This window comes from Electrona antarctica, assembly GCF_951216825.1.
Source record: "Electrona antarctica genome assembly, chromosome: 20".
Lineage (NCBI taxonomy): Eukaryota > Metazoa > Chordata > Actinopteri > Myctophiformes > Myctophidae > Electrona > Electrona antarctica.
The window spans coordinates 29,555,964-29,579,769 of NC_136801.1; the positions used below are offsets into that span (position 1 = coordinate 29,555,964).

General features: G+C 41.7%; 1 long non-coding RNA gene across 3 annotated transcripts in view; it reads left to right on the forward strand.

Annotated features, from left to right (window-relative positions):
• LOC306913377 overlaps nucleotides 1-23,806 on the forward strand; it is a 129,725-nt gene that overhangs the window by 36,639 nt on the left and 69,280 nt on the right. The window lies entirely within an intron of this gene.

A 23,806-nucleotide genomic window follows, 5' to 3' on the forward strand; every position in this document is an offset into this window, starting at 1 on the left:
GAACCATCTGTTTATGACAGATATCATGTGGTGTTTTATTTTGTTCCCACCTTTGAGTACCCTGCTGTTAGTTTTTGTTATCAAGACCAATGACACAAAGTACTTTAACACAAAGTCCAACAAAACACAGTTTCAATATAATTGCATCAGAAAAGACGGTGGTAGAGACAACAAAAATCAGATTAACACACAACAAAATATATAAAGAATCATAAAATATATACAACAAAGCTATGAACAGGTATGTGCAATATGTGCAGTCTCTGCCTCATAAGTTCAAAACATTTGGAAATACAGTAGTATAGTAGTTGAGACTTTTCAGAGCTTTTTTTCTGGAATAATTAAAAGAGGCTTTTTATCTCTTGGATCAAATTCAATATCTTTGGAATGGAGTCGAGGCAGCAAACACTGAAACTCCAAGCAGAAATTTCCAATATTCCACATCACTGTGCATAAAGTCAACATTCATATTGTCGCTGTCGGGCAGAGACCTCATATCTCCATAGGTTTTATTTATGTTTTTTTGTCACTTAACCCCCTTATGGCTATATTGACGTAATTGACGTAATGAATCAATAAATCCCTTATGGCCACTGACGTAATTGACGTAATCGTTTAATCCCCTGTAATCGGGAGCTTAATATAACAAAATGTAGCAACTTTTGTAGCCACCAGGACTGGGTATAATACTATAGGATTGCTGTGTGAGAATGAGATGTAGTGTGTATATCACGGATCTTTCTATTGGCATTAAAATGACGAATTAAACATATGAATAGTGCAGGCAGAAGGCACAATCCACTGTTAATTAGGCTGGCCATAAGCCAGTTAATGACCTACTTCATCGTACACGAGTGTCGAGCAAAAGTAACCGATCTTCAAGCTCACAGTGCATCACATTGTGAGCTTGTAGATCAGTTATTTTTGCTATTTTAACTTTGGATATATGTGGTTTCCACTCGACAGTGACGATTTATGCACCCTCTCCTCTGTTGTTATCTTATTACTGTACTTTCATATCTAGAAATAAAACTACAGAAAACAACAGCAGCCTATTAAGGGGAATAACTTTACTGCATCTTTGGTGGGGAAAGGGTTACACTACAACACCCCGGGCAGTTCTTAAGTTGCTTGATTAGATATTAATTAGATAGTAATTAGATATTTGATATTCATTTTAACTGCCCCACCCCCTTCCTATACAAACCCATTATAACTTAAAACTCTATTTTAACCATGATAGATTCATCAAAAACACCTAAACTATTTTTTGTTGACTGATATTGTTCTACTAATTCGTGAGGGGACCGTGGATTGTCATTTACTGTTTTAATTTCTTTTTAATAATTATTTTGGTAAAGAACCTCCTGCTGCCCTCCAGCTCCAGCCCCCCCTCCTCCTCACAAAATCAAAAATAATTATTAAAAATAAATGAAAACAGTAAATGACAATCCACGGCCCCCTCACGTATTAGAAGGACATTATCAGTCAACAGAAAATAGGTCGGGTGTTTTCGAATCTATCTAGTTCTAAGTTATAATGGGTTTGTATAGGAAGGGGGCGGGGCAGCTACAATTAATATCACATATCTAAATACTGACTGAAGCAACTTAAACTGTCTGGGGTGTTCACATAAGCCTGGGTAGACGATGAAATTACAACGTTTTTTTGAAAGTGAAATATCCCTTTAAGCAGTCAATTTCTTTTCACACTTATTCAATTATGAATACAAAACTGCTCGCTCCAATTCCAACTCGCCCCAAACGGCGAAGAACGGTCGCCCCCAAAGCCCGGCGAAGTCGCCCCAAAAAGTCCGGAAAAGTCGCCCCCAAAAGTCCGGACAAGTCGCCCCGTAAAACCGTTTTTTTCAAGGTAACAGCAGAGAGAGAGAGATTTCACAGACTTTCCTACTGGTTCTAAATGTTCTCCAGAATGGAATTTCCAGAACAATACAAGGGGATGAGCCATTCATTAACCAATGCATCATTTGACCAACAACAACAAACTGGTTCTAAATGTTCTAATATGAGAAATCAAACTGGTTCTAAATGTTCTAATATGAGAAATAAGGTAAAATAAACATGGGGCGAGATATCCATGCTTTGGGCGAGATATCCACGCTGTGGGGAGAGATATCCACTCTTTGGGGGCGAACTATCCACGGCTTCGGGGCGTGCCGTCTTCACTTTTCGAAATTCCGGGGCGACCGTTCTTCACTTTTCGTGGGGGCGAGTTGGAAAAGGGGCGAGCGTACCTGTTACCTTCAATTATTATGGGTTTATGTTGCCTTATTTTTATCGGTCTGCATTAAAGGACTAATTTAAACATATACAAAATCAAAGAACTAAAATATATAGGCTGCACAACCTCATCATGACAGTTTGTGAGCTTGTAGATCAGCTACGTTTGGTGAATGTTCACCCAGAATAGGTGGTGGTGCAAGTGTTTAAGAATAAGTTTATATTATTTGTTTGTAAAAGTGAAAACTACTAAATATTACCATTACTCATTTCACCCACTATTGAACCCATGCCATGACCCACGGTTCACCAGTCTAGCCCCTGTCTGGGCAACAACCCCCTTCCCCAAATGTAGAAGGTAGGGAGCTATGGCCAAATATCACGATGCTACAATATCATTATGCTTACAATATTAAGAATTATGTTACATTTATTATGACGATTTCATTGAAGTTTTAAGCTAAGAGTAGTGGTAAAATATTGAGAGTATTTTCTCTCTCTAATTACAGCAGCAGTATTTTTTTTTAGAAGCTTAAGTCCTTGTATCAGTAAGTCTGCAATAGATTAGTAAAGATACTGAGATACGGGGGCAGTAATGCAACTATTAAGGATGCCAACTGCCATAATACCCCACGAAGAAGAAGGATCAGTAAATCTGTGTTCCACCGAATGGGTCTAGTGAGAAAGGGCCAGGCTGTGTATTTAGCCAGGCTTGATGATCCTGGCTTGCCAAATCCGCCCATTTTAAACCTCGCTTGGCTTTAGTGGAACGGAATAAACCAGGCTGTACAGACCAGGATTTAACAAGCCTGGTTTTGGCTTAAATCCTGGATTAGTTAATCCAAGTTTCGTAAAATAGGCCCCTGGATAATGCAATTATAGTGTGATTATCTTAACAAGCACAGTCAGAGGGAAATTATTGAATTCTTCTGCTAAAATAACATCACATCAGCGTTGAGAGTATTTCTGAGAATCGCTAATCAGTAACTCGTTAATTGCGGTGGAAGGATGGCTTCACATGCAAAATGCAATTACACACAAAAAAAGATGGTGTCTAATAATAATAACGGTGTGGCTTCATGTGGATCTGCGACTTCATGTGACCAGTGTGAAAATGTCTGTATTGAGGATTCCATTCAATATGAAGAATGTTCTGGCCTCCTCCCCCATTTGCTATAGTGCACATGCTCAGGGCCATATAGCTTGCGCGCCGCGGCACATTATGCCATATCCCAAATCCTTTTATGCATTTTTAAAACATTTTAAAATAGTGAAACATAAATCTACATCTATGCATTGTGAGCTTGTAGATTGGCTATTTTCAGTATCTGATTCTTCTTCTTTTTTCTTTTTTTTCTTCTTTTTTTTTCTTTGTACAAAAAACAGTCACGCAAGTTAGGGCCCCTGCAGTCTCCTCACCCATCGCCTATTTTGCAGCCTGGGACCTGTGAAGACAGAGCAGGGGAAAGCTCCTTCTGCTCGTTCTATAAAGTTAGAAATTGTCCAGAAACACTGTTCTGGACAGGTGATCCCCTTCGGTGCCACGACAACCTTGTTCTACAAGGCAGATCTATCCTAGATTCTGGATCTTTGTTCAATTCATAATGGCTAACTATAAGTTGGATATCGTCTTGCAGACCTTGAGCATCCCTAAGATGCTATCGGGGGGTGTGTGTGGGGGGGGGGGAGACAAAAGGTTATAAGTCGATCACAGCCACACAGGGAGTGAATGGTTGAGAATCTCACTTCTCTTGACGAGAGGAACAGATAAGTGGAAACGTTCTTCTCCTCCCTTTACGTACGCTGACTGTTGCAGCAAGGTCAGGTGAATGAGATCAGCCGGTGTGTATAAGCGTATTATCAAGGTAAATCTGCAGAGTGACGTGAGTGGACTGGGCCAGTCAGCTGTCTTGGAAAAATCATTACACGGAGGCGGATATTTTGGATAACTTTGGGGGCAATCGGCCGCTTGGGATGCAGCATGAATCTGTCCGACTCCAAGATGCCCTTGAATGGACCACTTCCTCCACTCTGCTCAGAGTGCTGAGTCTGAGGCTGCGGCCTACGCATGCAGGTGTTGCTCTAGTTGGCTAAGAATATGACAGCAGGACGTTGTTGACAATAATAATCTATATAATCCACAGTATAAAATAAAGCTGAAGTTGTCTGTCTTAAGTGTCTTTTAACCACCCCAGTGGTACAGTGGTAACCAGAGTCTGGGGGTTCGAATCCAATGCGGTGCATCCAGCTTTGTCATGCGTCTATGTGAACACAATTGGCCTGTGTTTGGGCTTTGGGGAGGGAAGCTGTGCGGACAGCACACAATCCTACGGGCTGGGGTGGCACCCGCCAGTGGGGAGTGTTGAGCGGGAGGAGTTGGACGAAAATGCTAGCGGTAGTGGTCGTATAGACTGTCAAATTTGTGTAAATGGCACATAACAATGCCATAGACATTTCATAGATGTCTGCAAAGTCTTATGAACACGTTGTTTATTAACCACACAATGAAGGTCCTTACATTTACGGTATTCCATTCTTAATATTATTATGCAAAATTAAATTTGAAATTCATAATTACTTCCATAATCACTGTGCTCATTAATTATGAAATTATAATTGGTTACTGATATTACTGATAAGACAAAATATGTACATCGCTCCCAATCAAGATCCCAACACATCCCCCGTGATTGCAAAATGGAAGCTGCCAGTCATGATCAAATCACTTTAATGTTGTTGTTTTTTTTACGTGACTAGAAGTCAAAATGAATGGTGGCCGTTTGGATGTAAAGACAATTCTACATATCCCCTACCTAGTACCTACTAATAGATCCGCAAAAGCTCTGTCCGTGTGCCTGTCTGCATTTTATGGGCATTAGAAATAGGATCCAGCAGGAAAGCACGCACATCTCAAAAAAATCTACGGGTGTTGAACAAAAATACGTACAACAGATGAGAAGATAGGAAGTCTGCACATCGGTCTTGAGCTCCAAACTTTTACATTTATTGAAGAGAAACAACGTTTTGACCCCTTCGGGTCGTCATCAGGAATCATTAGGGGCGAGTAGGATTTAAGCTTGTGACTCGCAAGTCCCAAGAAGCATGTTGTCAGGTCAAGCAGGTATTTTCAAATGATTGCTCATTCGTGTCATGTAATGAATGCATGGACTACCATTTCCAACAATTATTCACTCATGGCTTGCGTTTTAATATTTACTAGTGACAATGTCCAAACCATAATGAGGTTGCATATTTTAAATAACGTAAAAATAATGTCACAATTCACAATTCCCAAGTTATTTGCCTCTGAGGTCATTCTAATACAACCCCTGCTAAATATGTTTGTCTCCCTTTCTCCCCCTATATCTCTCCCATTTACCTTCAATGCCATGCATGCACAATTGTGTGTGTGTGTGTGTGTGTGTGTGTGTGTGTGTGTGTGTGTGTGTGTGTGTGTGTGTGTGTGTGTGTGTGTGTGTGTGTGTGCGTGTGCGCGTGCGCGTGTGCACGTGCGCGCGCACACGAGTGCATGTCTGGGCACAGTTATTAGCATAAATAAACTAGACTTTTTGAAGTGGAATAGCATTTAATGGTTTATTTGAAGTATTTGAATTGTAAAGGGAACAGAATGCTGCTTTGAAGGAGGAAATGCCATATTCCAATCAAACATTTCGCTGTTCCGAAGGTTAATGAATGCCATTAGCCTACCACGAATACTTTCAGACTTGTACTTTCATAAGATGCATAAATTAGATAAAACCCCAGAATCCATTGCTTGGCAGAAGGGAAAGGGACTGTATGATAGGAAACCAATTATATGCCTATGGAAGTAATGGCTGCTAATCGCCGGCAATTTAGCAAGCCTGAACCAACTTAGGTTTATTGGAATTTTTATTGGAATTTTATATTTTACACTTTTTGTTATTTTGGGGCTGTTTTTTGTTTTGTTTTCAAAGCGCAATGTTATTGTTATATTATTGTAAACCCATTAAACCCTGCTTCTTTTAGCTTTGGTTTAGCTAGCCTGAACCAAGTAGGTGTATTGGAATTTTTATTGGAATTTTATATTTGACACTTTTTGTTATTTTGGGCGTTTTTTTTGTTTTGTTTTCAAGCGCAATGTTATTGTTATATTATTGTAAACCCATTAAACCCTGCTTCTTTTAGCTTTGGTTTAGCTAGCCTGAACCAAGTAGGTTTATTGGAATTTTTATATTTGACACTTTTTGTTATTTTGGGCTGTTTTTTTGTTTTGTTTTCAAGCGCAATGTTATTGTTATATTATTGTAAACCCATTAATAAACCCTGCTTCTTTTAGCTTTGGTTCAGGCTGTTCTGTTAACAATATTCATACATCTGCATATTGTATAAGTATGGACTGGAACCCCTTTTGGTGTTTTAACTAAGCATTATGTCATACTTTAGCTATTGAAAAATAGAAGATCTACAAGCTCATAGCGCGCCACCGAGTGGCGCGCTACGAGCTTGTAGGTCTGCTATTTTTGAAAAATAGTAAAAATGCGGCACAAATCTTTGAATATATATTCTTTCAGAGTGAACGTTTTTTTATTTCGACGTCAGGCCTAAATGGGTTAATTGTCTTTTAACCACCCCAGTGGTACAGTGGTAAACCAGAGTCTGGGGGTTCGAATCCAATGCGGTGCATCCAGCTTTGTCAAGCGTCTATGTGAACACAATTGGCCTGTGTTTGGGCTTTGGTTCTTTTAGCTTTGGTTCAGGCTGTTCTGTTAACAATATTCATACATCTGCATATTGTATAAGTAGCAGCATCTATCAAAAAAGGTGACAAGGACAAGGGGAGAGAGAATGCGAAGTGTGCATAGTGGCCTATAACTGTTGAACCGTAGGTCGCACCATAAAGAATACAATCTTCTCTGAATTCCTTGGATCATGAAGCAACTCTGCATATACTGTAGGTCCTGGCCATGTGTCAACTCCATTTTCTACCATTTTACGTTTCATTCAAAGCATCGGTCGGTACACATTATCTCTGAAGTCATGTGATCAAGATATGTCAGTCAGTTTTCTCATATACCATACAATATCTTCCAATGCGATAACTGCCATACAATAACTGCCATACAATAACTGCCTACAATATTTTTCCTCCATCCTGGATCAGGAACAGGATGATTGTACTATAGCGTGTATGTCTGTATATATTTTTTTGTCTGTCTGTCTGTCTGTCTGTCTGTCTGTCTGTCTGTCTGTCTGTCAAAGTTTGGGTCCCGGCCCCCGGGGAGACACCCAACTTTTGAGTCAACTCTCAGCTGAAATCATTTGGGAACCACTGGTTTAGGACACGTGGAGCTTTGGCCAGGCTGTTAAGGGGGAAGGTTCGAACAGATTCATTTGTTAGCTGATCTACTAGGTGAACTTTAAGGGCTGCGGGGTTGGATCATATCCTGAATCTCATGAATTGAAATCATTACCAAGTTGAAGAATGTCACACCAAAAAAGGTTAAGAATTCAGCCAACTAGTTTGTCGCGTGACCGAAAACATTTATTTTCCAAGAATAATAATTATCAACCAATTTGTTCTGTAGGGGTCCTTTGTGATGCTAATTAGTTGTTCATTTAATTGTATCCCGTTTGCCTAATGGCTCATCAGTTCCAAAAGTGTCCTGCTTGGCACTATAATAAGGTCTGACGTAGGCATTTTCTATACTTCATTACTCCTTTCAAATGATCATTGGCCTCCGTAATTAGATGATAGTTGAAATATAGCCCCTACCAAAGACAATGACCTTGAAGAGAAGTTTAGATCTGACAAATTATTATACCCCAGGCCTCAAATGTAATGGCTTGGAGAGAATGAAACGTTATCTTAGTTACTGGATGTAACCGGATGGTGGCTATTACATCATACCGTGCATCAACTAAATAAACCTCACTTACATGGTGACAAGGTCACCTCTGCATAAACTCAATGGCAAAAGTAATAATGGCCTGTCATAATTATTGCATAATCACCAAATCAGGATAATTTTTTATATTATTTTGCAAGATCGTGATAGATGACAGTTTCTATGTCGAGAAATACATTCCTAAACATTTTTCAAGAAAAATACAAAAGGAACGCTTACGCGTTTCGGCTATGAGCCTTCATCAGATCATGTTCTGATGAATGAATGTTGTGTGTGTGCCAATAAAGCAATGGAAGTACTTTGTCCACCATTTATTACATTTTTGGATGTGCTACCATTTTGGATTTGTTTGTATTCCTATTTTTCTATGTATACAATTATTAAATAAGCCCAAAACAGAAATGTACATGTTTATTCATACTGTATGGTCCAACCAATGTTCAATGCCAAAAAGCACAACAAAGTCATTTGTATGACAATTAATCATCAAGTATAATGTCATGATTGTGACCTTTAATCGCTGATCCAGGATATATTAAAGCAGCATATCTGTTAAATCCCGGTTTAATCTCTAATCCAAGTTTCGTGAAACAGACCCCTGGTGTCATAGTCATGCCGTATATCACCCACCCCGCACCGCCCAGGGACACTAAGAATAACAAGGCAACCTTTTCCAGGCAACCTTTTCCACCTGAATATTTTCTGCAGTAAGAAGCAGCCATAAGAATAAAGCCGATTGACAAACGAAAATCCTACAAGTGTTCTGATTAGAGAAGAAAGCTCGGACAATAAACTACTGATTGTAGCTTCAGATATTCTCTGATTGCAAGAACAATGTGTTTTTGCGGCATAGCTCCTATGAGGAGAGCCATCTCGACGAGTGCTTGTCTGTCTGTCTGTCTGTCTGTCTGTCTGTCTGTCTGTCTGTCTGTCTGTCTGTCTGTCTGTCTGTCTGACTGACTGACTGACGGTCTGTGAGTAATTAACACTTTTTACTATTGGGCCAATTGTTACTGAGTTTCTGGTTGAGTCAGTTAAATTCATAAATTAATGAATTAATTGAACTCATTGCTCGCTCACAACTGAGGTTGTGGCTGCTGCCCTAGACCCCCCAAAAAACCTAGTATGCACCTAGTATGCAGCAAAGATTTCCTCTTCTATCCAACAGGACTGGACATTCAACAGGACCCCCAGCATGGCGTGTATTTAGCTCGTAGTTCGTCGCAGTGCCACTTCAGTTTATTGCAATGCAGCGTGTTTTTCCCCCACTCACCTATAAATAACCCCAAAATGCCCCTTAATGGAGTAATTTACACGCACCTTGCTACTGCCATTGACAGTCCCCCTATCCTCTCGCAAAATGCCTGCCGTTTACCGAATCGATGCCGTGTGAGTTATGAAGAGCGAGCCGAGGCTTTTTTCCCCCTGCCTCTCCATTCTTCTCAATAACAAAAGAGGAAGTGCATTAAAAACTAGCATTGATGAGTTGTTGTGAGTTGCAGTCAATGAGCTCTCCCGGAGTTCAAATTAAAAGGCTGTTAGGGTGAAAATTGTTTTCTCTGGCCATCCGTCATGTCCTGAAGGGTCTTTTTCACAGTGATTAATTAGAAACTAAAAGGGTAAGGAGGCGGGCAGAAGTCCTGTCGCAGTAAAACCCCCGGTGCAAGTTATCCTGCCCCCTTGTGAGTTAATGACACCGACTTCGCCTTGACTAAGTGTTATTGCTGCAGTCCATAATTTCATCTCGAAAATGGGCACGAGTGGATCTTCCTTATAGTAATTGAGTATTGATTTGAAAATAAACAGCAGCGAGCCTCCCACCCAACTGACAGCCTATACCCGCTTCCTCGGACGGAATCGACAATAAATGGGCCCCTGGTTCATGGGAAAGTTATGGATTGGGATGATACAGTCAAGCACACTGTTCCCCCCTGCGATCTTTCTTCCAATATATATTGGATTCTAGATAAGCCATTTATGAGGCCTGTCATCTAAAACCTATAGTTCTGCGCAGGCAGGGAGATAAGTTATGGCCAGGGATCGCTGCTGTGCACGAGGTTCTGCTGCTTACAGTGCAACATCCACAATATGATTATACTATGTCTATGTGTAGGCTATGTGACTTCTTTTTTTCTTCACTTTTTTATGTGTATGCATTTTGCGGAAAATATAATCGGGTGGAAGCCTCAAACGTTTTTAGTATTATACTTTTTTTTTTTTAATGTGAGAAAGGCAGATCTACTCGCGATGCGGGGCGCTGTGAGCTTGTACATTCCATCTGCTTTTTGAAAAGTACGTCATTGATTGATTGATTATAGTTTATTAGACAGAATGTATAAACAGCAACAGAGTACAGTCAAACACTCAGTCCAAAAGGGATAGCACCAAAAAATAGTCCTTGCGGTCTTGTTTCCATTCAGGCCCTATGCAATCAATTCATAGACATGACATGAACAATAACAACAAAAATCAATATCGTCACAGGTAAAAAATAAATAAAATAAAAACAGTGAGGGAAAAGGAAGGGGGTGATAAGGTCCATTTGTCATATGCCAAGTCTATGGACTTGTAATGTTTGTTTAGGGCAGCAGATGGCATGTGGCCAATATAAATACAGTGTGCGGCTGTGCTTCACACAAGTGTGTTTTTTATATTCAGCTATAGTGTAGAGTTTTGTCCTAACACAAACATTAATTGCCATTGACAATGAATGGAGAATTTACGTCATATATGTCGACGTCGAGCAAATCGGCCATTGATGATGTAGGATGATAAGAGCGCCCCTCACTTCACACGGGTGTGATTTCTTTTCCACTACTTTTGTGCAAGACTCTTGTATGACAAAGTATTGCATTCATTTACAAAAACATCAAAAGTTGAAATGGAGATACAAGGTTTCCCGCCCGACGCGGTGACGATATGAAACAACAAACGGAAGTGCGAGCTGATTAAAATTCATTGAAATGATCAGACTCATGTGTTAAGCAAATGTTTGATATCCAGGCCTAATGTATTCCCTCATAAACGCAGAGTACATCCAACGTCTAGCCGTAGGCAAATATACCTTTATCTGAGTGCACGGTCGGGGGGCGTAGGTGGGGGTTGTGGGTTTTAATGGTTCGACGGCTGTGTGAATCGACAACGCGAGGAGTCTTAACACTTATGTCATGCCAGCCGTTAACCTCTGTCTGCATAATCACCGCTGAACTGTTGTGTTCACACGCCTAACCCTCCCTCGCCTCCCCGGAGCCCTCGCTCGCCACTAACGACATACAAATGCGCTATTCGTTTTCATTAGCGGCCTCTTCACTTTTGATTCGCGGTGGGGAGGAGGGAGCGGGAAGGGGCACTGAACTGTGTGTGCTGTGTGTGCGCGCGTGCGTGCGTGCGTGCGTGCGTGCGTGCGTGCGTGCGTGCGCATACACACACACACAAGTATAGTATAATTTGAGAAATTGGCATTATGAGGTGTCTTACCATTCCCTAATAAATGGTTATTTTATGGTTAAGCAACATATTTTAAGTTATATTTCTAAAAAGATGCAGGTTGGGGATAAGGTTAGAATCAGACAGTTGTACCGCCCTGGAAAATAGCTGATCTGCAATTTTTCAATCAGCTATTTGGGGTATTTTCAATGCTGTCCTTTAATTTTGATTCCCTCACAAGTATAGTCGTGCGTGCGTGCGTGCGTGCGTGCGTGCGTTGCAACACTCGTAAAGGCGCCCAGTGAGGGGGTGCGTGTGGAGGAGGTGCTCTGCTAAATGACCTCTAGGATTCCATCAGTGGCCGGAACAGATTAACAGAGAGATATGGGCGCTCCGTTAATTTCCCCGGCATGCCCTCAGCAGAGGCAGAGAGGTGACGTAAAGTCAAGATGGTGGCCGGTCGCCCATCACCGTGCCATTGTGTGTCATTCACACCTGCCCTAATGATGGCCCCCCTGATTACCATTCGCATGCTAATGCTTCATTTGCTGTCGGCGCGTGACCTGCGTTGTCTGCAGCATCACTAACCATTATCCGCATTTATCTTGTCAATTATTGATTGCATTGCCCCTCCCCCAACACCCCCGCCGCACGTCGTTATTAATTTGACGGTGCCGTGTCAAGCTCACTGTTAATCATATTTAAACAGATACGGCGGGGAAGATGAAAATCAATTTTCCATTATCCTTGAGGTTTCATATCCATCCAGGCACTACGGAGCGGCGGAGTGGGAGGAGGGGGGTGGGAGGGGGGGACTTCAGAGATCTGCCACGCATGACGGAGCAGATACCCGGCCATGCTGACTAAATAATCAGCCGGCGTGGCTTTAAAATGTGACTGATGATGGAAAATATGGAAGCGGCATCTTCGGTTATCCTCGTACTGAAAAGCACGAAATGCGCGCACATTTGTTTTACCCGCACGTCATTATTGGTTACTGTTTTGTTTTCGTTTTTTGTGTGTGTGTGTGTGTGTGTGTGTGTGTGTGTGTGTGTGTGTGTGTGTGTGTGTGTGTGTGTGTGTGTGTGTGTGTGTGTGTGTGTGTGTGTGTGTGTGTGTGTGTGTGTGTGTGTGTGTGTGTGTGTGTGTGTTCGTGCGTGCGCGTGCGTATGGAGCGCTTATGCTGTTTTCACTCTCATGGCTGGTTGCACGAAATATCAGCAGTTGCATGGCTACCATACGGTAGGTTAAACCTTTCATTTCTGATCCATTTATTTTGTTTAACATTAAATATATATTAAAAATAACACACATAAAAATCAAGTCATTGCACTTTTTTAAACAAAAAAGTTCAGAGTAGATTCCTTTTTTTTTTTTTTGTGAGAAAATCAGGACAGAGAGACAAGAGACCCTATAAGAGCTATTACCCAGTGGAAGGTAATGGCGCGAAGCACGGAAGGATACAAATAGCCGAGGAAGGGCACTTCACCCGAGTAATGGGGTTGAAGGTTTCTGGCACGGAGAGATTCATGCACAGACAAGGCTCCTTTGATGCAGTGACATTGGAGAGAGCCCATAAAAGCCATAGTATAAAATACAGAGGCGTTACTCGCAGCTAATAGGTTCCCTGGCTTTTTTGGAGGCAGATTTAGCATAGGCTGACATAGGGAGACACAAAGGATACTAATTGTATTCACCTAAACCACGGGTCCGATAAATGAACGCGGGAGGAGGATCCATCACGGGGGAAATAAGTAGGACTGCATGGGGGAGGTTCGGTAACGCGGAGCTGCACTCATTCTCACGGGCAACAAAAGCACAGTATTCATAAACCATGAATCATAAACCTTATTTACGTAACACTTTTCAAAACTGCTATTAAAAAGTAATTGATGGGGGAAATGATCAGTGAAAGAACGAGTCAAAGACCCTAGAAGCCCCACTCTAGTGGTCCCTAGAGGCCATGGTGGTCCTTGCACCCTTTTCTGTTCCTGGACAAAGAAAGGGAATGCCAGACCAAAATAAATGTGTCCGGTATTGCCTTATAGCCCTGTTTGATTGATTGATTGATTGAAATATTTAATAACAGTTTGCATAATTACAGTACATTTCAAGCACAAACTCAATACAAAGACTGTTAACTGTGAGTGGACGACCCAATTAAGCATTACACTTGTTTACAAGAGGGTCCACCATGTTCAATTCATCAAAACATTTAGAGACACTTCTATATAGTCAAAGAACAGAACAGATCATGAATTCATCATAAAGGAGGTAAAAAGGGAAAAGAAACATATACAGTGAGGGGAAAAGGGGGGGGCGCTGAATATATAACTATTATTATTATTGCCAGAATGTGAGCAGGGGCATGATATTCACTGATTACCATATAATTGTCACCCAATAGCAAAGGTTTCAAAGTGAAATGAAACAAAGTGGCGTTTAAGATAGAGAATGAGTGGAAATTAAAGGACGACTTCACCACTTTTCAACCTGTAATGGTCCTCCTCACTAATGTTCATGATACAATTGCAAAAACAAATTCTACTTTGTGTCTCATATAGGAGGGCTGTGGGATGTTCAGCAATCCGTCTTCCAGTGACATCATAGACGGGGAATCCAAGCTAATAGAAAGTCAGGCTTTCTATTACTGAAAAGTTACCATGCTATAATGGAAGCCATCGTTCTCACAAATCGGAATATATAATTTATATAAACATTCTTGTTTAAAAAAAAAATCTGCCTAATAGCACTGGGAGACATGTTTCTGATCTGGCCACAGCCAGAGTCACTATTTTAGTACGTAAACAAACACAAACAAAGTTGATTCAGACAATATAGAGCATCACCAAAACTCATGTAGTTTTATTTATTTTTGAGTGGTGCAACCACTCCAACGAACAGCAATGTCCGTGTTAACCTATGCGTGTGACTATGAGTAGCAGTAGGGGCAAAAGTGGCGCTGTTGTGCCAGAAACAGAGAGAGAGAGTGCTGCACTGTTGCCTGCTAATGAGAGACAGACAGAGAGAGAGGGGGGGAGAGGGGAGTTGCACCACTCAGTTCACACGGGTGTGATTTTTTTAAATAAATATGTTAAATGTTAAATTCACTTAATTCAAATATCACTTATTTTTTTGTTTTGTTGTGATAATCCTCCCTACTTTAGAGTGTGCTGACCATAAGGAGTTCCTCCCTGTCCCCAGTTAACCCCTGGGGGTCAAAAAACCTGCTTAGGTTTCATTTTTGGCTAGGTGGCCCAGTCCCAGTCATTCTTGGCTAGGTGGCCCCCGCTCAATCAAATCATGATCGAGCGGGGGCGGGCCTTGGTGTGTGTGCTGTTGGCCTGTCGCGTGTCCCCCCACTGTAGTGCGTGCATGTGCACATCTTGTTTCCGGGGCGGACCCGGGGTTTTTTCCGAATCACTGAATGTTCCTTTAACTTCCTGTTGATTTGTCAATTTTCATTAGAAAGAAAGCCTGATCTTCAAATAGTAAAATCAACTGCAGGAAGTTAACATTTTTATTAAAAAAATAAAACCACATGAGTTTTGGTGAAGCTCTATATTGTCTGAATCAACTTTGTTTGTGCTTGTCTAAAAAAAGTGGTCTTACACTTTAAGCACCCACTCTATGACTTTTGTGCAATGTTGAAATTTTGGCCTGAGGGTGGCTTTAGCAGAAAGGTCATGGGGCCACTCGTCCTCTGTGGAGCATATATGTGCATAGCAGGATTCAAGGCAATACACCCACTACATATTGAGATAGTAAAACATATTGGTCTGGTGGTGCTAGAGGAAATGCCATGAGGTCACCAGAAGCAGTAGGGTTCATCCTCTGGAATCATGAAGGTCCACAGCAGATTCCAATGGAATCCAGCCAGATATATTGGTCGGGACCAAAGTGTTGGATGGACTGATTGACCAACTGAACAACATTGCCAAAGAGACCCACCCAAGTATGTAAGTAAGCAAGTAAGATTGGAGTGGCTTATTGTCAGAGCTCAAAGGTTATAATAGTTTGGGATTTTTCATTATTGTTTAGTTGCTTGCGCAAGCAGAGCGTGCAAGTAATAGTTTTCGTCCATGTCGCCGTTTGATGCGTATGCGCCAATGAATGAAAGGCAACAGCAGCTTTAATTATCTTAATCACTTCATTTTAGATTTTTTTTTGTATAACATAAACATTACAGAGACTTTAGTTGTCACTGTACAATACTTTAAAACAGTTGTCATGTTGCACACATAGTTTGAGCTTGCGCTGTTTTCGGCCCCTCAATGACGGAACTCTCTCTCTAAAAATCTCTGGTTTACACGCCCTCCCAGAGCATGGGAACATTTGCAAGCATATCATCATTGCATTGGCTGTCAATCGGCCCAATCCTCAAAAGGTTGCGGGAATCCAGTGACGTCAATCTCAGCCATGACGTCTGAATGTCAGTCTGGTATATGCCACTCAAAAACATAGTATATGAAAGAATAAGAAAAATAAAATAGCATTTGTTCATAATTATGACACCTTTCAAAACATTTTGGTTTTATTTATTCGTTCTTTAAGGTGTAGTAATACTATACCGCTTGGCTTGGGTATGATTGGTCTTCTGGCTTGTGCAGGGGGAATTCTAACAAAACCCAGCAATTAGTATAAGGCTTCCCTGCATGTTGTTCAACTCTCTCACACAGACCACTGTCCTCTACACTTCTAGTCAAATGAAGAACACATTTCATCATTTGGCACAGAGGAGGGCCAGGCTCTGCTCCCTGCGCTACTGTATGTGCCCATGAAAATAACCCATTTAGGCCTGACCTCAAAATAAAATAAAAATCTTCTAAATCCTCCAGTTTTCTGAAATAAATATTTTCACGATTTTTCAAAAATAGCAGACCTACAAGCTCGTAGCGCGCCACTCGGTGGCGCGCTATGAACTTGTAGATCTGATATTTTTCAATAGCTAAATTATAACATAATGTTTAAAACACCAAAAGGGGTTTCCCGCCCAAAATGGAATAATATTTAGCAGTGCTGTCAGGAAGGCTCTTTAGACGGACTAATCTGTACCCGTCTGACAGCTGTGTCCTCTTCCCAAACTGAACACAAATTTGCCTCGACCAAGCTTTCCTGCGGCTCAGATCAATATGGCTGTGATAAGCCAGGACACCTTCCTGCTGCTGTAGGCACAGGGATGGGCTCTGACATGTCACGATTTGGGCTTTAATTACTTGTCGCACACAGCTGTGTGTGTGTGTGTGTGTGTGTGTGTGTGTGTGTGTGTGTGTGTGTGTGTGTGTGTGTGTGTGTGTGTGTGTGTGTGTGTGTGTGTGTGTGTGTGTGTGTGTGTGTGTGTGTGTGTGTGTGTGTGTGTGTGTGTGTGTGTTGCACGCGCGCATTTGTGTATTTTTGTATGAGGTGGGATAGCATCAGCAGTGTCGGAAGCGGTGGTGTGGTGGGGGGCTTAAGTGTCTTAAACCTTGGATATAGTGCACCAAGCCCCTGATCCGTTATTATTGTTTATTGATTATTGTATTCAACTCAAATGTTCTTTGCCCGATATCCCCCCCCAAAAAAACAATGACAAGCATGGTCAAATCGATCGATACCGATATTACGGATACCAGTTTCTTGTACGGGTTTATACCCTACGTCTGTTATACAGCAATAGTAACCACTATAGCAATAGAGAGGCAGGTACCCCCCCCCCCCACAACACATTTTCAGCAGTATTAGAGGATCATGGACAGCAGTGGTGAGAACCCTGAACAGGCCAGTGAGTTGAACCTGTTTCTCTCTGCTTATGGCCATCGATGTCCATGATGATGTTGCTCCAAATAGAATGTATGAGTTGATTACTGTGGTTGTGTCTGTCGCCTGTGCACAGCCAGGTGGCTGCTCAGACCGACGCGTGGTCAGCAGACTTTGTCACAGGAGAGGGGGAAGGGGAAGGCAGCAGCAGTGGTGGTCGGTGGTACTTTGGCACGTTGGTGTGCGTGCACGCCGCTGTACTCTCCTCTCTGTGAGCTTCTCCTGAAGACGAGTGATTCCCTGGTGGCAGGTAGAGCTCCAGGTGTGGCGATCAACAGCCAGGGACTCTAGCCAGGGACATTAAATATGGTTGGGGCTAGGACACATCCTTGCTTGACCCCCCCCCACACACACACACACACACACACATGATGATACAGCACGCATGCACGCACGCGCGCACACACACGCACGCACACACACTACATTTCTCCTCAAATACAGCGTATATGATCTGCTATATCATGCCAAAAACTGTACGTAGTGTTCAGTAGTCAAAGCGAGGGCCTCTATATTCCTGAGTGCCCTCCTGTAGCATGCTTCATAGCGGACACATATATTATTTGTTATCTCCCCAACAAGCTTCAGGCCTCCGGGCAGCACGTTGAAATGGGAAATAAATGACAAGGAGAGGAGCAAGACCGTCGCTCTCCTGGCCCCAAGGCCTTCAACGTAAATAGCTTTTAACGCCGGGATCAATAACGATAAGTTGTGATTAAATAGATTATTACAGTCTAAATTAGCCACCCGGGGGCCCGACATATGTTTGTGGAATAACCAATGGGGGCCAGCCCATCAGGCGGAGCCTCCGTTGGAGCCAGCGTATGTCCTGAATATCCCACGTTTTGGAAACACATTAGTACTTTCCATGAATTAACCACACTCCCCAGAACACTGTTAAAATGTTGTTTGAATTTTACTATCTTTAAAATACAATAACTCTTGTGGAAACCAGAATTAATCTAGCCATATTTGACCATGACATTTCCTTGAATTTCACTGTCTGTTTTTTTATGTGGAGCATTCTATGAATATAATAGACAAGGTTATGAAATTGCACTCTTTTTCTATGATGAAAAACCCACACATAAATAGCTACAGTATACTAACACTGCAAAATAACTTCCAGAGATAAAGTTGGTCTCCACACAGAGATCCCCTTCCATCGGAGAGCATTATGATTACAGGTACACCTGCACAAATAGACTGTACACATGTTTTCATTGAGCTGTGTTGAGCCTCTTTTATATGTATTATTTATTTATTTTTAACAAAAAGACCTGAAGTAGAACATGCAGCTTTGTTCTTTTCCAATTGAAACGTAATTTGTTTTACAAGGCTAATCCATTTCTGACAGCTCTGCATATTTTTGTGGCATAATAGGGTCCTGCGTGCGTGCGTGCGTGCGTGCGTGCGTGCGTGCGTGCGTGCGTGCGTGCGTGCGTGCGTGCGTTTGTGCGGTTTGTCCTCACAACCTTTTTCCAAATCCATTGGACTTACACAGAAGTTCATTTATTGCAGCTTTTAAAGAACAACTTTAGTTTTTTTCAACCAAGGTTCATGTTTTAGGTTGTTATTAGACAAAGTAAAAGGTGAGTGTTATTTTTTTTTCATTTGCTGCTTTCTTTCGTTTTAGCGATTTTAGCTATTTTTGACAGGGGGCGGGGGCATTCGGGGCTAAATACACCCTTTTTTACGATTTTTCACAGTAATTTCTTTATTAATATTTATTATAGTCCTACTTGAACCCAGGAAATTACATCTGGACACAAAAAGATCACAGGATCTACTGAATGTGAAGGTATGGTACTAGTGGGATGCCATACTGTGTAGGCCCTGTGATCTTTTGTTGGGGTTTAGTAGGATTATAGTAAATAAATAATATAATAATAATAAATAAATCACCATATTGTTTTCAATGTTTTGTGGAAAACATATTTAGGACCATGTTTGAATGCTCATGTTCAAAAATAGCCAACTGAAAAGCAATTAACACTCATCTTTTACTTTATCAACTTAAAACATGAACCTTGGTTGAAAAAAACTAAAGTTGTCCTTTAAATGGCTGTTTTATTATGCATATAAAGATCTTGGAGATGATGGCTAATGGATTTCTGTCTCCTTATGAACCTCCACAACCTGACTTTTCAAAAGAAAACCTGTTCCCATTGTGTCTGTTATAGTATTCACACCGCAAACATGATTAAACAAATCTGATTCATTGTACCTCACTGATCACTTTGGTGAAGTGATTAAACAGGTTGGGAGAGATGATTTTTGCATTTCCACAAGTCTCAGAAAGAAGAACAAAGAAGTTAAAATGTGTCTTTTACAGCATTTATCCTTTTTATACTTGACAAAAATGGAAATGTGCTCATTTATGTCAAGCAACATCAAAGCATATATTAGCATATATATATGTTTTCCCCACACAATGTTGTACTAATCAGTGCTGATTGCTGAACAATACATACTGTAGAGTACATATATAGATACTCCTGATACTCAAGAGTGATAGTTGCTCGTCAATTTTTCTCAGGTGAAACCTGACATAGAACATGACCGTTTTTATTAGCGACCAAGTCATGATTGACTGCCCCCTAAGCCTATGGGAGTCTGACCCCTACTGCCGAAGTCAATGGGAGTCTGAACCACTCCCATTGAACCAGTGGTTCAATGGGAGTCTGAACCACTGGGAGTCTCTGTCACAACCAAGGTTGTGACAGAGACACATAGCCTACACGTTACCAAAAAATCACACCCGTGTGAACTGAGTGGTGTAAGGTCTTATATAGCCTGATCAGCTCTGATCTGACGTAATGAAATCACACCCGGGTGAACTGGGTGACCGTAGCAACCATGCTCATTTTTCATGCACAGACAGACACGTAAACTAACAAAGCCAGTCGTAGGAGTGGTTTACACCACTCAAAAAAGGGGGGGGGGGGACGACAGATGTGCACAACGGAGACAGCACTTGTTTCACCTGACAAATATGACTATGTCATCATTTCTTGTTTTAGTATACTATACTACTAAGTATGGAGCACGTGCTTATAAAATTCTTAGGTCATTTAAAAGCAGGTACTGAATACTTAAAGTATTCAAGACTGCACATTACAAAGTACATTTTCTTTTTAATATTGTTGCTGTATTGATGGTTTTTAACAATATATTAGTGAGAATAGCCGATGTGCACTTTGTAATCTGCTATTTTCACTATACTAGACCTTTGCCCGTCTGTAGAGCACAGAGTCGGTAACGATGGAAGTTGGAGATCCATGCCCCACCCGACTATGCAATACCCATTGTGCCCGTGTCAAAGTACCCGTTCCAGTCATCTGTCTGTGTCCCTTTTATGCCCATATATGGAGATTTCTGTATCTGTCTCTCTGGCCAAATATGGAGTGTTGTGCTGTCAGAACAGGGGCCCTGGCCAGAGCCCGGGCAGAGGCCTTTTATGGCGGTTGTGGACAGCCGTGGATGCGACCGACTCAACACCGGGCACTGCACTCCCTGTGGCGGTGTGGAACGCGTGTGGAACACGAATTTGAAGTCGGTGGGGCGGACGGTTCTCGAGTCACGACGATTCATAGATATTTTAAATAATTATAATTCATAATGAACTTTTTTCCATTTCTAGAAATGTAGTGGAGCCAAAAGTACAATATTTGTCTTGAAAGTTATCAAAAAAATGCAATCACTGTCCACTACTGCTACTAATTTACTCAATTCACGTGCTAGAAACTTCCAATGGCTAGAAAGGGGGAGAAATGTAGAAAACAAATAAAGACAATCTGTGCTGAAAATACATTTTGGGGGCGGGGGGGAAGGGGTGTGGGGCGTTGGTTTGATGAGAGTTTGTCTGTTGATAAGCAGCAGACAGACAGAGGTTTTCCACTTGGCCGGAGCATATCGGTAATAGCTCCAGAAAGCAGTGATGTATCGACTCCACTGGAGGAGGAGATGAAAACCGCAACAGCACACTTCCATTGGCCATTTGGAGAGAAGGTGGCACATGTGCATCAGAAGAGAGGGAGCATCTAGAGGGAGGGGAGGAGTACAGTATATCTCCCATGGAACAGATGTCCTGGTCACACCAGACTGACATGGAGATGGTAGATTTCCAGTGTTTCTTCTCTCTTTTCACTAATACCGGCCGTGTGTGGCTCACCACGAGGAGCTTTGATAGGCCTATTAACACTTTAACCCATTCAGGTCTAACGTCGAAATACAAAAAAAAAGTTTTCTAAATCATGACCATTTTCTGAAAGATTTGAGGCACATTTTCACGATTTTTCAAAAATAGCAGACCTACAAGTTCATAGCGCGCCACTCGGTGGCGCGCTATGAGCTTGTAGATCTGCTATTTTTCAATAGCTAAATTATAACGTATAATGTTTAAAACACCAAAAGGGGTTCCCGCCCAAAATGGGTTAAAAAAGGCTCAATTAAAGTTGAAGATTGGCAGAAAAGATCTTGTCGACTTGTCTCGTGGAGTGTGCGTCCTATCACCACTCTACTAACTGGATCACCGGAACGGCGCGCAGTCAAAGCAAGGCAACGATTCCACTAATCCCTCCTTCAGCTTCCTTGGCGATTGGATTGAGAATATACAAACCAGTTCATTAAAACTTCTTCTTCGAAGCTGCAAAAACATGACAGTCAGCACTTCATCTTGGGCCTTAAGCACACCGTCCAGAAGTGCAGCCATTTGCACTTTTTTCATAAGCCTTATCCCCACCTAGTTATTCTAAGATCTGCTGCTAAATTTGTCCCTCATTGCCTCTCCCTAAGCTTAAGCCGTCAGCCCCGTAATACAGCTTCAACTGCACATCTCCTGCACACTTATTTATTTAGGTGTCTGGCTTTGGTTAAGGCTGCCATACTGCCAGAATGCAGCACAGTGTGAGACTGGAAAAGCAGAAATTCTAGGTTATTTCACACTACTTAAGTATGTATGGTATAGCTTATCTGTAAAGTGCTCTCTTTGATGCTACGTGCAGTGATGTTGATGGGCTGGAAATGTAGCCAATGTGGGGCTACTACTGTAACTTCCAGGGATGGTTGGCTGTTGGGTGACTGTTTTCATGTAAATATCTCTATCCGAGAGAGGCGTTGGTGGGGGAATGGGGATGTATTGAGAGATGATATTCCTTGGCTGTGTGTTTTTTTTTTTTTTCATTCCCATTCCATACCTCACTGTTTTATTGAGGTTTCATACTCGTATGAGCTGAGCGAGCAGTGTTGTGGTAGTACAGACAGTTACTGTATATCCCAGGGAAGCTAGCAAAAGTTCATATGCTCAGTACTGTTCAAATGGAAACCAGAAGAGTGGGCACCTATTAACATGTGTAGGCACCTCCATGTTAAATTTCCATTTTCACCCCCCATAAATGTGAAAAAGAAATTAAGAATTTGTAAAAAATGACATGACTTACATCATTGGAGCATGTGATTTTATATTTAAGGCCTAATATTTCTCTATGTGTCTCTGTGGGCATTTGAATCAGACATCAGAAGCAGCTGTATGACAATTGATGGCAGAGCGTCCTTGTGAACTTTAGCTTGATGCTGCTGGGGTGTTCTGACAGTTCACTCAGCCTGTCAATCAGCAGAAAGGACAACTTCAAGGCTCTGACAGACAGAGAGCGTCAATGACGTGCATCGCGTGAGAGGCCACTTGTTCACATCGAAGGCGTTATAGAATTTTAGGCATCAAGTTTGCCAATAGATCAGGGGTTCTCAAAAATGTTCATGTCAAGGACCCCCATCTGAAAATAATTTTGCGCCAGTACGACCCCCATAAAAAGATCTTGTTTTGTTAAAATATTTCAAAATTAGATAACAAAATAGGGCTTAGTTGAGGTACTCTTCAGGTACTTGTCACACATACTCATATTAAATACAAAGAAAACAACTGTATTGTAGGGGTCCCTGAGTCTGAAGGTAACAAATCACTGGTTCTCAACGTGGGGTATGGGGACCTCCAGGGGTCCTTGACAATCAGAGGGGGTTCCCCAGCAAAATGAGGAATAAACACTTCTTAACCCATTTTGGGGGTGGGAACCCCTTTTGGTGTTAGCATTATGTTATGCTTTAGCTATTGAAAAATAGCAGATCTACAAGCTCATAGCGCGCCACCGAGTGGCGCGCTACGAGCTTGTAGGTCTGCTATTTTTGAAAAAAACGAAAAAAACGACTGACATAGAAACATAGCTTTTTCAGAAAACTGTCAGGATGTAGAAGACATTTTTAGAATCTGATCTCAGGCCTAAATGGGTTAAGCCCTATTTAATGTACTCAATCATTTTGGGGGTCCTCAACATCAAAATGTCTGAGACCCACTGAGGTAAGAAACCAAGCAGTATTAGCATGAAAATGTCATGTCACATAACATAAAATCGTACAAAACACCTCAAGGCCTCCGCTGTTCCCCCCCCTGCGTGTTATGAG